We start from the raw sequence: 19,143 nt of genomic DNA, 5'->3' as shown, positions 1-19,143 counted from the left end.
TTTTTTTTGCATTATTAGCCTGTTTAAGCCTGTCTAACATGTCTGTACCTTCAGATAGAACATGTTCTGTATGCATGGAGGCCAAGGTGGTCCCCTCTTCAAATGTATGTGATAATTGTGCCATGGTGTCCAGACAAAGTAAGGACAGTACTGTCACATTTAATAAGGTTGCCCAAGATGATTCCTCAAATGAAGGTAGTGGGGATAGTTCTTCATCCTCTCCTTCTGTGTCAATACCAGTTATGCCCGTGCAGACGACCCCTAGTACATCTAGCGCGCCAATGCTTGTTACTATGCAACAATTAACGGCTGTAATGGATAATTCCATAGCTAATATTTTATCCAAAATCCCAGCATTTCAAAGAAAGCGTGATTGCTCAGTTTTAAATACAGTGGAGCAAGAAGGCGCTGACGATAATTTATCTGTCATACCCTCACACCAGTCAGAAGTGGCAGTGAGGGAGGGTTTGTCGGAGGGAGAACTTTCTGATTCAGGAAGAATTTCTCAACAGGCAGAACCTGATGTTGTGACGTTTAAATTTAAGTTAGAGCATCTCCGCGCATTACTTAAGGAGGTGCTAACTACGCTGGATGATTGTGACTCTTTGGTCATTCCAGAAAAATTGTGCAAGATGGACAAATTCCTAGAGGTCCCGGTGCACCCTGATGCCTTTCCGATACCTAAAAGGGTGGCGTACATAGTGAATAAGGAGTGGGAGAAACCAGGCATACCTTTTGTCCCACCTCCTATATTTAAGAAATTGTTCCCCATGGTCGACACAAGGAAGGACACATGGCAGACAGTCCCTAAGGTTGAGGGGGCAGTTTCTACGCTAGCCAAACGCACGACTATTCCAATTGAGGACAATTGTGCTTTCAAAGATCCTATGGATAAAAAATTGGAGGGTTTGCTTAAAAAGATTTTTGTTCAGCAAGGTTACCTCCTCCAACCAATTTCGTGCATTATTCCTGTCACTACGGCGGCGTGTTTCTGGTTCGATGAACTAGAAAAGTCGCTCAATAAGGAGACTCCATATGAGGAAGTCATGGACAGAATTCACGCACTGAAGTTAGCTAATTCCTTTATTTTAGATGCCGCTTTGCAATTAGCGAGATTAGCGGCGAAAAATTCAGGGTTTGCAATTGTGGCGCGCAGAGCGCTCTGGCTAAAGTCTTGGTCGGCGGATGTATCTTCCAAGACAAAATTACTTAATATCCCTTTCAAAGGTAAGACCCTTTTTGGGCCAGAATTGAAAGAAATTATTTCAGACATCACTGGGGGGAAGGGCCATGCCCTCCCACAGGATAGGCCTTTCAAGGCTAAGAATAAGTCCAATTTTCGTTCCTTTCGTAATTTCAGGAACGGACCGGCTTCTACCTCTGCGGCCTCTAGACAAGAGGGTAACGCTTCCCAGGCCAAGCCAGCTTGGAAACCAATGCAAGGCTGGAACAAGGGTAAACAGGCCAAGAAGCCTGCTGCTGCTACCAAGACAGCATGAAGGGGTAGCCCCCGATCCGGGACCGGATCTAGTAGAGGGCAGACTCTCTCTCTTTGCTCAGGCTTGGGTAAGAGATGTTCCGGATCCCTGGACACTAGAAATAGTCTCTCAGGGTTATCTTCTAGAATTCAAGGAACTTCCTCCAAGGGGAAGGTTCCACATGTCTCGCTTATCTTCAGACCAAATAAAGAGACAGGCATTCTTACATTGTGTAGAAGACCTGTTAAAGATGGGAGTGATACACCAAGTTCCAACAGTGGAACAAGGTCAGGGGTTTTACTCAAACCTGTTTGTAGTTCCCAAAAAAGAGGGAACTTTCAGACCAATTCTGGATTTAAAAATTCTAAACAAGTTTCTCAGAGTTCCATCGTTCAAAATGGAAACCATTCGAACAATTTTACCTACAATCCAGGAGGGTCAATATGTGACTACCGTGGATTTAAAGGATGCGTACCTACATATTCCTATCCACAAAGATCATCATCAGTTCCTAAGGTTCGCCTTTCTGGACAAACATTACCAGTTTGTGGCTCTCCCGTTCGGTTTAGCCACTGCTCCCAGAATTTTCACAAAGGTGCTAGGGTCCCTTCTGGCGATTCTAAGATCGAGGGGCATTGCAGTGGCACCTTATCTAGACAACATTCTAATTCAAGCGTCGTCTCTTTCCAAGGCAAAGGCTCATACAGATATTGTTCTAGCCTTTCTCAGATCTCACGGGTGGAAGGTGAACGTAGAAAAGAGTTCCCTGTCTCCGTCAACAAGAGTTCCCTTTTTGGGAACAATAATAGATTCTTTAGAAATGAAGATCTTCCTGACAGACGTCAGAAAGTCAAAGCTTCTAAACGCTTGTCAAGTTCTTCACTCTATTCTGCAGCCTTCCATAGCTCAGTGCATGGAAGTAGTAGGATTGATGGTTGCAGCAATGGACATAGTTCCTTTTGCTCGAATTCATCTAAGACCATTACAACTGTGCATGCTCAATCAGTGGAATGGGGACTATGCAGACTTGTCTCCTCAGATTCAAGTAGACCAGATAACCAGAGACTCACTCCGTTGGTGGTTGACTCAGGATCACCTGTCTCAGGGAATGAGTTTCCGCAGACCAGAGTGGGTCATTGTCACGACCGACGCCAGTCTATTAGGCTGGGGCGCAGTCTGGGATTCACTGAAAGCTCAGGGTCTATGGTCTCGGGAAGAGTCTCTTCTCCCGATAAACATCCTGGAACTGAGAGCGATATTCAATGCTCTCCGGGCTTGGCCTCAACTAGCGAAGGCCGGATTCATAAGATTCCAGTAAGACAACATGACGACTGTAGCTTACATCAACCATCAGGGAGGAACAAAGAGTTCCTTGGCGATGAGAGAGGTATCCAAGATCATCAAATGGGCGGAGGATCACTCCTGCCATCTATTTGCAATTCACATCCCAGGAGTAGACAACTGGGAGGCGGATTATCTGAGTCGTCAGACTTTCCATCCGGGGGAGTGGGAACTCCACCCGGAGGTCTTTGCCCAGTTAACCCAATTATGGGGCATTCCAGACATGGATCTGATGGCGTCTCGTCAGAACTTCAAGGTTCCTTGCTACGGGTCCAGATCCAGGGATCCCAGGGCAACTCTAGTGGATGCATTAGTGGCGCCTTGGTCGTTCAACCTAGCTTATGTGTTTCCACCGTTTCCTCTCCTTCCCATGCTCGTAGCCAGGATCAAACAGGAGAAGGCCTTGGTGATTCTGATAGCTCCTGCATGGCCATGCAGGACTTGGTATGCAGACCTGGTGAATATGTCATCGGCTCCACCATGGAAGCTACCTTTGAGACAAGATCTTCTAGTACAAGGTCCATTCGAACATCCAAATCTAGTTTCTCTGCAACTGACTGCTTGGAAATTGAACGCTTGATTTTATCCAAGCGTGGGTTTTCAAATTCAGTGATAGATACTCTGGTTCAAGCCAGAAAACCTGTGACCAGAAAGATTTACCATAAAATATGGAAAAAATATATCTGTTGGTGTGAATCCAAGGGATTCTCCTGGAGTAAGATTAAAATTCCTAAGATTCTCTCCTTTCTCCAAGAAGGTTTGGATAAAGGGTTGTCAGCGAGTTCTCTAAAAGGACAGATTTCTGCTTTATCTGTTTTGCTACACAAACGACTGGCAGCTGTGCCAGATGTACAAGCTTTTGTACAGGCTTTGGTCAGAATCAAGCCTGTTTATAGACCCATGACTCCTCCTTGGAGTCTAAATTTAGTTCTTTCAGTTCTTCAAGGGGTTCCGTTTGAACCTTTACATTCCATAGATATCAAGTTACTATCTTGGAAAGTTCTGTTTTTGGTTGCTATTTCTTCTGCTAGAAGAGTTTCTGAATTATCTGCTTTGCAGTGTGATCCACCCTATCTGGTGTTCCATTCAGATAAGGTTGTTTTGCGTACTAAACCTGGTTTTCTTCCAAAAGTAGTTTCCAACAAGAATATTAACCAGGAAATAGTTGTTCCTTTTCTGTGTCCGAATCCAGTTTCAAAGAAGGAACGTTTGTTACACAATTTAGATGTGGTCCGTGCTTTAAAGTTCTATTTAGACGCAAAAAGGATTTCAGACAAACTTCATCTTTGTTTGTTGTTTACTCTGGTAAGAGGAGAGGACAAAAAGCTACTGCTACCTCTCTTTCTTTCTGGCTGAAAAGCATCATCCGATTGGCTTATGAGACTGCCGGACGGCAGCCTCCTGAATGAATCACAGCTCACTCTACTAGGGCTGTGGCTTCCACATGGGCCTTCAAGAACGAGGCTTCTGTTGATCAGATATGTAAGGCAGCGACTTGGTCTTCTCTGCACACTTTTGCCAAATTCTACAAATTTGATACTTATGCTTCTTCGGAGGCTATTTTTGGGAGAAAGGTTTTGCAAGCCGTGGTGCCTTCCGTTTAGGCAACCTGATTTGCTCCCTCCCTTCATCCGTGTCCTAAAGCTTTGGTATTGGTTCCCACAAGTAATGGATGACGCCGTGGACCGGACACAACAACGTTGGAGAAAACAGAATTTATGCTTACCTGATAAATTACTTTCTCCAACAGTGTGTCCGGTCCACGGCCCGCCCTGTTTTTTTAATCAGGTTTGAAAAATTTCTTTCTCTATACACTACAGTCACCACGGCACCCTATAGTTTCTCCTTTTTTTCTCCTAACCGTCAGTCGAATGACTGGGGGCGGAGCCTAAGGAGGGGCTATATGGGCAGCTTTTGCTGTGCTCTTTGCCATTTCCTGTTGGGGAAGAGAATATTTCCCACAAGTAATGGATGATGCCATGGACCGGACACACCGTTGGAGAAAGTAATTTATCAGGTAAGCATAAATTCTGTTTTCTGCACAAACTATATATATATGTTACGGGTAAAGTCAGAAATCCAGGTAATCCTAGGATTACCTAGGTAAACCTGACATCACCCAAGCGGCTGTGGGTAAAGCCGGAAGTAATGTAATTCCCCCAGCTACATTACCAGGCAAAAAATATAGTGAAGATGTGTGATTTACAGAGCATCGTATTTATGTTTGATGCAGTGACTCGATGCACTATGAGGAGATTTATCAATCTTACTTTACCCGCAACATATATATATATATATATATATATATATATATATATATATACAGGGAGTGCAGAATTATTAGGCAAGTTGTATTTTTGAGGATTAATTTTATTATTGAACAACAACCATGTTCTCAATGAACCCAAAAACTCATTAATATCAAAGCTGAATATTTTTGGAAGTAGTTTTTAGTTTGTTTTTAGTTTTAGCTATTTTAGGGGGATATCTGTGTGTGCAGGTGACTATTACTGTGCATAATTATTAGGCAACTTAACAAAAAACAAATATATACCCATTTCAATTATTTATTTTTACCAGTGAAACCAATATAACATCTCAACATTCACAAATATACATTTCTGACATTCAAAAACAAAACAAAAACAAATCAGTGACCAATATAGCCACCTTTCTTTGCAAGGACACTCAAAAGCCTGCCATCCATGGATTCTGTCAGTGTTTTGATCTGTTCACCATCAACATTGCGTGTAGCAGCAACCACAGCCTCCCAGACACTGTTCAGAGAGGTGTACTGTTTTCCCTCCTTGTAAATCTCACATTTGATGATGGACCACAGGTTCTCAATGGGGTTCAGATCAGGTGAACAAGGAGGCCATGTCATTAGATTTTCTTCTTTTATACCCTTTCTTGCCAGCCACGCTGTGGAGTACTTGGACGCGTGTGATGGAGCATTGTCCTGCATGAAAATCATGTTTTTCTTGAAGGATGCAGACTTCTTCCTGTACCACTGCTTGAAGAAGGTGTCTTCCAGAAACTGGCAGTAGGACTGGGAGTTGAGCTTGACTCCATCCTCAACCCGAAAAGGCCCCACAAGCTCATCTTTGATGATACCAGCCCAAACCAGTACTCCACCTCCACCTTGCTGGCGTCTGAGTCGGACTGGAGCTCTCTGCCCTTTACCAATCCAGCCACGGGCCCATCCATCTGGCCCATCAAGACTCACTCTCATTTCATCAGTCCATAAAACCTTAGAAAAATCAGTCTTGAGATATTTCTTGGCCCAGTCTTGACGTTTCAGCTTGTGTGTCTTGTTCAGTGGTGGTCGTCTTTCAGCCTTTCTTACCTTGGCCATGTCTCTGAGTATTGTACACCTTGTGCTTTTGGGCACTCCAGTGATGTTGCAGCTCTGAAATATGGCCAAACTGGTGGCAAGTGGCATCTTGGCAGCTGCACGCTTGACTTTTCTCAGTTCATGGGCAGTTATTTTGCGCCTTGGTTTTTCCACACGCTTCTTGCGACCCTGTTGACGATTTTGAATGAAACTCTTGATTGTTCGATGATCACGCTTCAGAAGCTTTGCAATTTTAAGAGTGCTGCATCCCTCTGCAAGATATCTCACTATTTTTGACTTTTCTGAGCCTGTCAAGTCCTTCTTTTGACCCATTTTGCCAAAGGAAAGGAAGTTGCCTAATAATTATGCACACCTGATATAGGGTGTTGATGTCATTAGACCACACCCCTTCTCATTACAGAGATGCACATCACCTAATATGCTTAATTGGTAGTAGGCTTTCGAGCCTATACAGCTTGGAGTAAGACAACATGCATGAATAGGATGATATGGTCAAAATACTCATTTGCCTAATAATTCTGCACTCCCTGTATATATATATACACACACACATATAATTTTTACTAGTGATGTTAATGGTGATGCCATTAACAATGTAATGCATGATGTCATCAGTGATGTAATTAATAATGTCATGCAAAGCTCCCAAGGGGGGGAGTGGGGGCAGTTTACATTAGGAATTCCCTTGCTTTTACACGTTTGATAGTTTTTTGCCAATTAATTTCCTTGTTTTTCCCTAACAAATTAAAAAAGCATAATATAATCTACGTATACATTTTAGAAAAATAAATTGTTATTACCTTGTAAAATTTTAAAAAATAACGAACACTTATTCTGCAAGAAAGGCCATATAGCTTTGTAGGAGGATTGTATATAATACAACTGCCATTTGAAGCTAAAATCAGACATAAGATGCTTCACTACTGTGCAACATGCAGATAGGAAACAACAAAAGTGGGAGGGAGGGTGGGTGTGTCTGAAACTCTCTCACAACTTATTATATTCTCTAAGCATTTTACATCTGTAGGTCTCACTGATTTAAAGGGCGGTAAACACCTTGTAATTACAAGAAATTTCTGTAGTGTTACAATAGAATAACATTTCAGCAAAGTCTTAAAGGGACAAGAAATCCAAAATTGTTCTATCATGATTTGGATTTTAAACAACTTTCTAATTTACTTCTGTTGTCAAATTTTCTTTGTTGTCTTGGTATCTTTTATTGAAAAAAGCTCAGGAGTATGTACTTAATGGCAGCAGTTTTGTAAGAATGTTATCCATTTGCAAGAGCACTTATATGGCAGAACTATTTACTGCCATGTAGAGCTCCAGACACCTACCTAGGTATCTCTTCAACAAAGAATACCTTGGGAACAAAGCACAATTTGCTAATAGAGGTAATCTGGAAACCTTTTTTAAATTGTATGCTCTGAATCACAAAATAATTTTTTGGGTTTCACATCTCTTTAACATTGTTATCCCCTTAAAGAATAACTGATAGTTTAGCCCTTAAGGACCAGCAATGTACCCTGAATGTCAGCTGTGTCCTAGGCTATTAGCGCACTTGTCTTGACCCTGTCAGGAGTGAGGATATGCAGAAATAGCGTAATGGAGGACACCCCAGGCTTGCAATCATAGGGACAGGTTGTCCCTGTGATCCCATGCCTATCAGTGGGGTGCCCCCATTAATGAGATGCACGCTGTGCTGCACATGAGACTAGCCAGCAGCAGTACAGTAAAGGCTGTAAGACACTGCAAGTCATGCGGCGCAAGACGAGGCAGCTGCTTCGTGCCGGGTTGCAACGCTTCTGAAGTTCAAATATTTAAATGTTAAAATTTGGGAATAGGATCTCACCAAAAAACAGTCAAAAATGCATACTTAAATATGCTAGCATCTAAATGTATGCAGGTTGCACAAACAGGTGAATCTGAATATATCCATATATATTCTTCAAGCTATTGAAAAGATAACCCTTATAAATAGCAATTGAGTACAAATGTTGAGGTGTATTGATGTTGTTCTGTGCTGTATCCCAGTTTACAGTCCGCTGTGTCCAGTGTGTCTTAACCACCTTCCCTCGTGTTAGATACTAGTCCTCAGTGGGGTAATTGTATCATGTAGAGTATAGCAATTCAATATAGATCGTATAGAAAAATGACTTATTACTCACAATTCACCCCTCCAGGTTGCTGATAGTTCTATGGCGGGTGCCAAAGGATCTCTACTGGGCTTGTCGTATTCTGCTTATGACAGACTGTAGCAGTTAAAAGCCTCCTGTCCTTCCCGCAAGTAGCGCAGTTCACCCGGGACTCTGGAAAAAGCCGTTCCGTGGACCGTTCCTCCGTTGGTCCCTTCAGGCCTTTCGTGCTCACTCCAGGCCCAAGTGTAAGGAAAAAGAAAAAGTGGAATAGAGGAGCACCGTAGCAAGTCAAAGGGTTAAAACTTAAAGCATTTATTTAGTAAACCATTAAAAAAGAGCGGGTTATCAACCTTGTCGAGGCTTAGAGTACGGCGTCTTTGCACTAGTTCCATGTACCATTTTTGTCAGTTTTACCATGGGTTGTTGATAACACACTCGTTTTTTATGCAAGCTGCCGAGGCTGAGCACGCAGAGATGAAAAGGCCGGACACACTGAGTGCCCACAGCTGCATCATCACGCTAGGCGCCGCATGGTTTTCTGTGTGTCACAGCCTTAACTGTCAAACATTATAGTCACTGTGTATCACTGTGACAGCCAGTCAAAGTGACTGTATACTTAAAATGGAGCCTAGATACTAGCATGCCGCAATGCATACTGGTATCAGGCTCAGTGGCCAATAACTGAATTCCTCAGGAGTGAGGCAGTCCAGTTATGCACAAAAAAGTGGCCTATGGTGAAATGATCGCTGTGATAGTCTGTCACAGTGATCAAATGACAAAAATTACAAGCTACTGTTTAACAATGGGTTGCTTTGGACCCTCCCCTTCTGTCCCAGTGAACACATACAGTGATAAAAGATTAACATTTATTTTAAAGGACCAGTCAACACATTATATTTGCATAATCAACAAATGCAAGATAACAAGACAATGCAATAGCACTTAGTCTGAACTTCAAAAGAGTAGTAGATTTTTTTATAACAAATTTCAAAGTTATGTATATTTCCACTCCCCTTGTACCATGTGATATCAATCAGCCAATCACAAATGCATATACGTATAGCCTGTGAATTCTTGCACATGCTCAGTAGGATCTGGTGAATCAAAAATTGTAAATATAAAACTGTGCACTTTTTTTTTTAATGGAAGTAAATTGAAAAGTTGTTTAAAATTACATGCTGTAGGACATGTGCTGGAGGTTCCGGTGGAGGAGGAGCAAGTAGCTGTTACTGAGCTCCCTGCTCCAGTCCCTTCAGCTGCTGGCGGTAAATTCTTTGCGCCTTACCCCAAGAAGTGGGGCTGCTACATGGACAGTTAGGAACATCGCTCTTGGAACCTAACAGTGCCCCTACACCGCACTGTTTTTACAAGCCCTGCTGGCTTGGACCTTGCTACCCTGAACAGTTCGTTGTTATATGTAAGGAAGCCGTGGTGATTATAACATAACTTTCTGAGTCTCCTACCCCCTATACCTCCCCTTGGACTTCCTCATCTTCTTTTGTAAAATTGAGGGATAATCTATAAGTACCCTCCAACACTAACTATATACCGCAAATTGCTTGTATTCACTCCCCTTCCTCCCCCGCTAAGACTCACCTTCCTAGCCTAAAAGACCTTCCCTTGTCTAGCCGCACTCGCATCTACTGCCGCAACTTTCCAGAGACCGCGCTGCACAGAGGAAGCATTGATCATATACTTACCATCTGGCTGGACTTACCGGCACTTTGCCTGGTTTCTGCAGCGGAGCCGGGTCAGCTTTTCAGCGGCTGATTGCCCCTCTCCCACTGGTGCTGCGAAAGAGGGGGTCAGCGTTGAGGCGACGACAGGGCTGTTGGAACGTGGAAGGATCCTTTTTACACTCTGGTTTGCTCCCTCGGCCGTTCTACGCTCCTTGCAGCCTTTTCCCATCCTTCCTCTCCCACCGATGCTGCGAGAGAGGAGGGATTGTGTGTGACGAGCGGATCCTGCTTTGCGGCGGAGAAAGGCAGCTAGAAGCCATCTGCATTATATGAACCTTTGATCCGGGAAGTTCCAGCTCACAGCGGCAGGCAGGAAAGGTGAAGCGGCCAGCAAAAGGTGAGATACATAAGATCCTGACAGATATATTTCCTGGGTAAGGGAGAAGGGCTAGCACCGGTTTAAGCCTGTAAAAACATACCGCAAGGAGATAATACTACACTGGTATCCCTTGCCCACCCTATAATCTCCAACAACGTAAGTACTTGTGATACCTCTGTGCTACCATAAATGTAATTATACACTCCCTGTTATATACCAGGTGCCTACACTTTCCTATATCTGGTGGTTGTAATATAGGAACAGGGGGCAGGAAGGTATAGGAGGGACAATTAAGCAGTTCATTCCTGGCTACATAGAGGGAAAAGAAAAGAAGGGGAAAGACACAGAAACTATAAAACAGCAAGAGAAGGAGAAGGGAGGAGAAGAGACAACAAGAGAAGAGAAAGGGAGAGGAACAAGGAAGAGAAGGGGGAAGAAGGAGAAGATAAAGAAGAGAAGGGGGAGAGAAGGGAATAAAAGTAACAAGAGATAAAAGAGCCATAACTCTTTATTTCTTCTCCCTCACCAAAGTTTATCTCTAACTTGGCTGATCTATCTTTATTTCTACAAACTGCAAAAAGTATGCTCCCCGGAGAAAGACTCTTTACTGCTTGAATTTAACACTATTAACTTCCTATATGTTAAAAATAGCTTGTTTTTTCTGTTCTTTTTTTTTTTTTTTTCTCTTGGTTTTTTTGTATGTTCCTGCCTGTGATACACCCAGAGAGGTAGAACTACACTATCTCTCACATATTAGGAGGTTAATTTGCTGCAACTTTTAGGTAATACAAAATTGTTGCCTTAGGTGTAACTTCTTCTACCTCTTTGACAGCCGTTCTTACCTCCTAGACATTTGTAATCTTGTAGAATTAAATTTGCTACACTTTAGAAGGTCAACTTTTTGCAGCTCTTAAATAACATAAAGTTATTGTTTTGCCAAAAGAAGGGAGAAGAGAGAGGGAAAGGGGAGGGAAAGGAGAGGAAAAAAAAAAACTGTAATTTTTCTCTTAGGCATTTATATCTATTGTTGAAACTGATTTTCCTTAGGTTTAATTAACTTGCCTCGCTCCACTTGAGGGGGTAAGAGAGGGAGTAAGAGAAACAATTTAGCTTGGAAGAGTCAATTGGAAAAAGGGGGGGAAAGAGAGAAGGGAAAAAGGGAGAAGGGGAAAAAAAAAAAAAAAACCTGGGTTTCCTCCCCCTCTGTTATACTTCAGAATATCCTTGGGATATTAATCTAATAGCATATTTTCCCTGCTAATAGCAGGCTCTGACGGTGAAATATCCCTTTTCAGGGAAACTCTCTCTCTCCATAAAATAAGGATGCCTTCTGTCTTCGCTTAAAATAAAATTATTCCAGTGTCTCTCTACATAGATTTCAAGGTTATTTGAAAGAGAGAAAAAAGAGAGAAAAAAACTCTTTCCCTCCGTCAGGTTCAAAGGAGAACTTTTATAGACTTGGCTTTCTTTTTTTAGACGGGCCCTCACTCACGTTATTTTTTCCTCACTTCCTCAAGTCACAAAAGGGGACACTACCCCCCTCTTTCCTGTTTGAGTTTTTCTTTTCTTTTTTTTTTTTTTTCTCTCTCCCCCTGTAGATATAATATTCTTGGGTATTCTTCACCCCTTCTCAATAATTCACGTATAGTACATTTTTTTCACTCACATTTCACCTCACGTCACAACTGGATATTCCTTCAGGAATCTTTAAATCACGTCATTTTATATGGATACATTTTTACACGGGCACTCCAAAACTTCTCCTGCAACCATGACGGGGAGACAAAGGGATAAAAAAAACAAAGCTGTCCCCGAAACCTCAGCCGATACATCTTTGTCTACTTCATCTTTGTCAGCTACCCCAGAGCAGTTAGATATCCAGTTACTAGTTTCTAAAATTTCAGAAGTATTATCCCCAAAATTTGATTTAATGGAAAAAGAAATTAGACAAGATATTGCCTCTCTATCCAATGAGGTAAAACAGTTCGCTTCTAGACTATCTGAAGCTGAACAAAGAATCTCTGACTTGGAGGATCTGACTGTTAATTATAAAGATAACCTTGAATCTACAAATAATACTATTTTGATAATGCAAAGTAAAATAGAAGATCTAGAGGATAGATCCAGAAGGAACAACCTTAGGATCATAGGGGTTCCTGAAGAAAAGCAATTTGAAGACCTTGAGAAATTAATAACTGTAACACTGCCTAGGTTAATGCAGATACCAGAATCCCACTCACCTATTATCATAGAAAGAGCTCACAGGGTAGGCCCAGCTGACACACACAGAAATAGTACCAGACCAAGACCTATTATCGCAAAATTTTTAAACTTTCAGCACAAGGTTATACTACTCCAGGCCTATCGCAAACAGCAACCAATTTTTTTAAATGAGGCAAGAATTTACCTATTCCAAGATTATTCTGCAGGTACAGCGGCCAAAAGGAGGGACCTTGCCCCTCATTGCACAAATTTCATTAAGAAAGGCGTTCAAGCAACCTTGCTGTATCCGGCCAGGTTGAAACTTTTCGTCGATGGTCGAGTACACTTTATTGAAATGGCGCGAGATGCAGCTAAATTTTATGCTGCATCCTTCCCCCCGAATAAAAACTGAAAGGAGTTAAGTAACTGAATAAGGCTTAACTACACAGGTTGACTCAAATGAGTAGATTGATAGTACATTACTTAGGGATGGGAGGCAAGGGCAAGCTTGCTAAGGTGCTTGTTCTTCATGGGTTTATAGGGTTAAAAAAAAAAAAAATTCCTCTCTTCCTTTTTTTTTTTTTCCTTTCTTTTAAAATATGGCTGCGGGGGGTAACTTCAAAATGACTTCCTGGAATATTGGAGGCCTTACCTCTCCCATTAAACGGAAAGCAATACTTGCCCATTTAAGAAAGAATAAAACTGATGTAGCCTTCCTACAAGAAACACATCTAAAACCTCAGGAAATTTTAAAATTAAAATCTTCCTGGGTTAGGGAAGTTCTCTTTTCATCTACTCCTAAAAGAAAAGGTGGGGTAGCAATCCTCTTGGGGAAGAAACTCTCATATGAACTCATTCAAGTAGCTACAGATAATGAGGGAAGATATTTAATGGTAAAAATCAAGATCTCAAAAATGATATATACATTCTGTAATGTTTATGCCCCTAATGTTTTTAATCTTCCCTTCTGGGAAGTGTTGCAAAATAAGCTTCTTTCATTTGCAGAAGGGTATTTGATACTCGGAGGCGATTTTAACATGGCCCCCCAACACCCGCTTGACAGGCTTAGACAGAACCCTGTCCCACTTAAAACAAAGAGAGACAATTTAGAGTCCAAACTATTTCTCAGATTGTTTCGCAATTTGAAACTTTGTGATATATGGAGGATCCAAAATCCGAATCTTAGGGATTTTACCTGCCATTCAAAAGCACATAAAACCCTTTCAAGGATAGATCTTTTCTTGGTAGACGAAAGAGTATGCAAATAAAAAGTAATCACTGAGATTTTACCCATAACTATTTTGGATCATGCTCCAATTGTTCTCGAGTTTCATTTAACCTCTTCGGGGAATAGGAATAGGGGTTTCTTCTTTCCAAGGTACCTAGCATCCGATTTAAAATTTAAAAACTGGCTCATCTCTAGATTTCGGGAATATGCACTCCTCAACCAACAACACACTCCCCAACCTGCTCTGTTTTGGGAAACAGCAAAGGCCGTTCTACGCGGGGAAATCTTAGCGTATAATATCTTGAGGACTAAGAAAATTAAAAGAAGGGAAAACGAAGTCTTGAAGGCTGTCACAAATGCTTACAATAGATATATCTTATATAAAACAACCGAAAATTGGGCTAGGTATAATGCAGCATTGGCCGAGAGGGACTCTTTCTTAATTTACAAAAGTACCCAGAGAGATCTTAGGTTACAGGCCAAATTATACCACTATGGTAATAAAACAGGAAAGCTGTTGGCAAATCTGGTCAAAACTGAAAGAGGCTCTTCCATAATAAAATCTATCGCAAATGGTAGTAAAAATGTTAACTCTCCTGAAGAAATAGTTAAAGTTTTCGCAGAATACTATCAGTCTCTATATGCCCCTAAAACCTCTAATGCTTTGCAGAGGGAAAAATTTTGGAATGAAATAGATTTTCCATCTTTGACCCCGGATTTACTTCAAACTTTGCAATCTCCCATAACTGAAAAAGAAATCTCTAAAATGATCCAAAGTCTATCTTCCAATAAAGCCCCGGGACCTGACGCACTCCCAAACGAGTTCTACAAAATATTGGCACCTGAAATAATAAGGTATCTTACTGCACTTTTCAATGACATTTATATTTCTGGTAATATCCCAACTAAAGAATTTGTTGCATCATATACAACTCTCATTCTAAAACAAGGAAAAGACCTAGATAAAAAGGAGTCATATAGACCTATCGCACTCTTAAGCACAGATTACAAACTGTTTACATCCATTCTAGTGCATAGACTCCAACCTTTGCTTGCTACCATCATCCATAAAGATCAAGCTGGTTTTTTGCTAAGGCGAAATTCATCAGCTAAAATAAGAGAGGTATTCACAACAATCGAATATTTCAGGGTGCTAGATTCAGGGGAGACGGGGGGGGGGACACTCCTGACATGGCGATTATATCTACGACGCAGAAAAGGCGTTCGACTCGGTACATTATGACCACATATGTTTTTCACTACAGAAGTTCGGCCTAGGAAACTACTTTCTTCGTTTATTTAATAACTTATACAGCAATGCATCTACGAGAATTCTAGTTAACGGTGATCTGACTCAAGACATAAAATTAGGAAGGGGAACCAGACAGGGGTGTCCTCTTTCTCTCCTCCTCTTTGACCTGGCTATTGAACCTCTTGCCATTCAAATTCGCCACCAACTTGAGGGGATTAGAATCAAGGGGAAAGAACTGCAAATTGCACTCTATGCAGACGATGTTCTGGTATATATTTCAAATACAGCTAGAAATATCCCAAAACTCATTAATATTATAGATCAATTTGGTTCCTTCTCTGGGTACAAAGTGAACATTCTAAAATCAGAATTGTGTTGGCTTAAACATACTAAGGACTCCTGCGTAAACATCCCATTTTCTATAGTTCAAGGTGCGTTCAAATATTTAGGTATTTGGATTTCTCCCAATCCTAATGTCTGGTATGACTTAAATGTCCTTCCTGTACTCAACAGAACTAAAGAAGCTTTTAAAAACTGGCAGAATCTTCCACTATCTCTGTCAGGACGTATTGCACTCTATAAAATGACCCTTCTTCCCAAAATCTTGTACGTGCTCCAGAACACCCCACTTGTTCTGAAAACAAAAGATATTTTATCCTTTAACACAGCACTGCGGTCTTTTATCTGGCAGACCAAGAAACCTAGGATCTCTCTGTCTAAATTAACGCTCCCTATCGAGTATGGGGGGCTTTCTCTGCCAGATATTCGTTTATATAATACAGTGCTGCAAGCTAGAGTAGTGGTAGATTGGTTAACTAAAGCTAGCTATGTAACGAATTTTGATCTTGAAAAGAATATAGTTTATCCGTATTCCTTATCAGCCCTATTACATTGTAACAATAATATAATTCCCCCTGATATAAAAAAAATAAAGTCTATCTATAATCCAATTCAGACATGGAAAAAGATATGCACTATGTTGCATATTCAGTTTAGAGTTTCACGTTATCTACCACTTTTAAACAACCCACAATTTCAAGCTGGGATACAATCAGCTCTCTTCTCTAAATGGGAATCTCTGGGCTTAGTTAATATTTTCCAACTACTTGACACACAAAGAAGATGCATTAAGACTTTTGATTCTCTTGAAGAAGAATTTAATCTCCCTAATAAAATTTTTTTGCTTACCTTCAAGCGAGACATTTTGCTTTTAATTTAGTAAATGACTTTGGATGGGATTGGTCTCTAGGAATACTTGAAAATTGGCTTTTATTAGCTAAAAATGGCCTGACCTCAATTTCATATATCTATCAAAGATTGATCTCTCTCAAAGGCCCAGAAGTGGCAGAAACACTCCAGGCTAAATGGGCAGTAATGTTAGCGGAGGAGGTAGAGGTGACCCCTATAGTAACCCTATCTATTCAAGCTATTACCTGTGTTACTCTTTCCGCAACCTGGCGGGAGGCTCATCTTAAGCTGATGCACATGACTTATTTTTCCCCAGAGAAGGGAACTAAATGTCGGAGTGACACCTTTAACAAGTGTCCAAAATGCTCATATCCTTCGGCCAACCTTATTCATATGTTTTGGTATTGCCCGAAAATACGAAATTGCTGGTTAAAAATCCAATACTGGCTAATTAACTTGGTGGGTATTTCCGCTTTAAAATTATCTCCCCTAAATATAGTCTTCCCTGTGGAGGACCTAGGTCTTCCCCAGGAAAACCTTAAAATAGTCACTCTGGCAATCTTAGCGGTTAGATATTTAATTTTGAAGAAATTGAACTCAAGAGCAATTCCAAGCATATTAGAAGTGAAAAATTGCCTGAAGAAACAATGCATCCTGGAACAATTAGACACCAATCTATCTAACGAACAAGATGTGAGATGTTTCTTCTTCAAGTGGTCGAATTTCATTAAGGCCCTACCCCCCAGCGAGGTCGAACACTTGATCTATCCATTTAAAGATACGGAATTGGTTCTTCTTGGAATTTGGTAACCCTCCGCAGCCAACAAAATTGATAAAATCAATAAACTCCTTCTCCCTTTTTTTTTTTTTTTTTTTTTTTTCTTTTTCCTTTTTTTGGTGATCTTTAAGGATGAATATTATGAATCAACCATATGAATTAAATTATGAATCAACTACTTGATATGACTTGTACATTAGAAATAAAACAGTATGGATGTGGTTAAGAGTGGAAATAGGGATAGAAAGAGGGCATCAGGTGGTCTGGCTTAAAAATGTTAAGCTAAATATAAAATTACTGAGTGTATAAAACACGACATCATTGTTTATTTAAGACTTGGTTTCGTTATCATAAGACATGGAATTGTTGGTTTACTTTTTCGTTTTTCTGTGAATTTATGTTGTAACACCACTTTTGATGCTCAATAAAAAAAAATAAAAAAAAATAAAATTACATGCTGTATATGAATCATGAAAATTTAATTTAGCCTGAGTGTCCCTTTAATAAAGTGTATGCGTGTATATATATACAACAGGGGGGTTTGGTTAAGCACATCTAACAAAAACATATTATATTTTAATGCACATACTGTGGGAGTGCTGCCAAAATGACCAAAATAAATTAGGTATTGGCGCACCTCCAAACACATAAGACCACAATTTTTTCACATATTTTTCACATATTTCTTAATGCTGCAAAAAATTGCCTTCTTAATATTTCTTAATTTTTTTAAATAAAGATGGGATCTTAGTCACACAATATGGCCATATTCTATTCAGCCAATCAACACTTACATGGTGTCCCAAAATAGACTGGTCCTAACACTATAAAATTAGCCTTACTGGGCTGAATCATACCATTCTAATATGCAGGGCAGGCTTATCAATGGGACCAACAGGGTCCCACGGACCCAGGCGGCATTTGACAGGACTCACAGGAGAGTGACTGACTGTGTATCAATTTGCTGGCTGCTGGTAAGTTTCTTCTGGACTGGAGTGGACCATTATATCAAGGAGGCTCCTGTCCTGTGGGCTTGCAGGGGTTAAACATAAAGCTCTCTATGCAAAATTACTAACTTTAATAAATAAATCTACTCATGCAGATAAAATAGCTGCTCTTGGGAGAATTTGTTTAGGGTTCCAAGATCTTGGAATTCATTTGATGGGTGATGGGTGTTATGGTAGGGAATGGGCAAGACCAGATGTATATATATATATATATATATATATATATATATATATATATATATATATATGTGTGTGTGTGTGTGTGTGTGTGTATATATATATATATATGTGTGTGTATATATATATATGTGTGTGTGGGTGTGTGTATATATATATATATATATATATATATAAAAAAAAGAACACTTTGTAAGTAAGTAGCGCACACATAGACTTTAGCAATATAATTTCAAAAGGTACCTGTATACCACTCACTGTCCGGTAACACGCTGGGGAGCAATTGGCTCAGAGTGTATGGAGATCTGCAGCTGTGGAGACTGAGCCGGTCTGTAGTCAGCGTCTGAGTAAATAGAATATATTCCAATGGATTGTCCCCACTTGTAACGCAAAAAATCTCTCTCCAAAAAAAAGTAAAACTTCCTTTATTGTAGTATCAAAAGTAAAAACATGACAGCCTACACACGACTGTAATAAAGCACTTAATGTAAAAACACAGTGTCAGTGATCTGAACCACATGCAGACATGTTTCGTGCAGTTGCGCACTTGATCACTGCTTGAAAGCAATCCTGATCACACCTGCTTTATAGCACTTTTCTTAAAGAGACATTTGTAAATGTTAGACACTGTGTGCTTGAACTCTCTCTTTACTGCCTATCCTTTGTTGAAGAACATGTTTCAAAAAGTTATTTAATACATTTGCAGAAATTTTTTTCTCTTCTACATGTATATTAATAATAATATGATGTTAACTTTTATATATTAAGAATTTTTTCTCTTCTACATGTATATTAATAATATGATTATTAATATACATGTAGAAGAGAAAAAATTCTTAATATATAAAAGTTAACATCATATTATTATTAATATACATGTAGAAGAGAAAAAAATTTCTGCAAATGTATTAAATAACTTTTTGAAACATGTTCTTCAACAA

Source organism: Bombina bombina, chromosome 1 (genome assembly GCF_027579735.1).
Source record: "Bombina bombina isolate aBomBom1 chromosome 1, aBomBom1.pri, whole genome shotgun sequence".
Lineage (NCBI taxonomy): Eukaryota > Metazoa > Chordata > Amphibia > Anura > Bombinatoridae > Bombina > Bombina bombina.
This window is presented reverse-complemented; position numbering follows the sequence as displayed.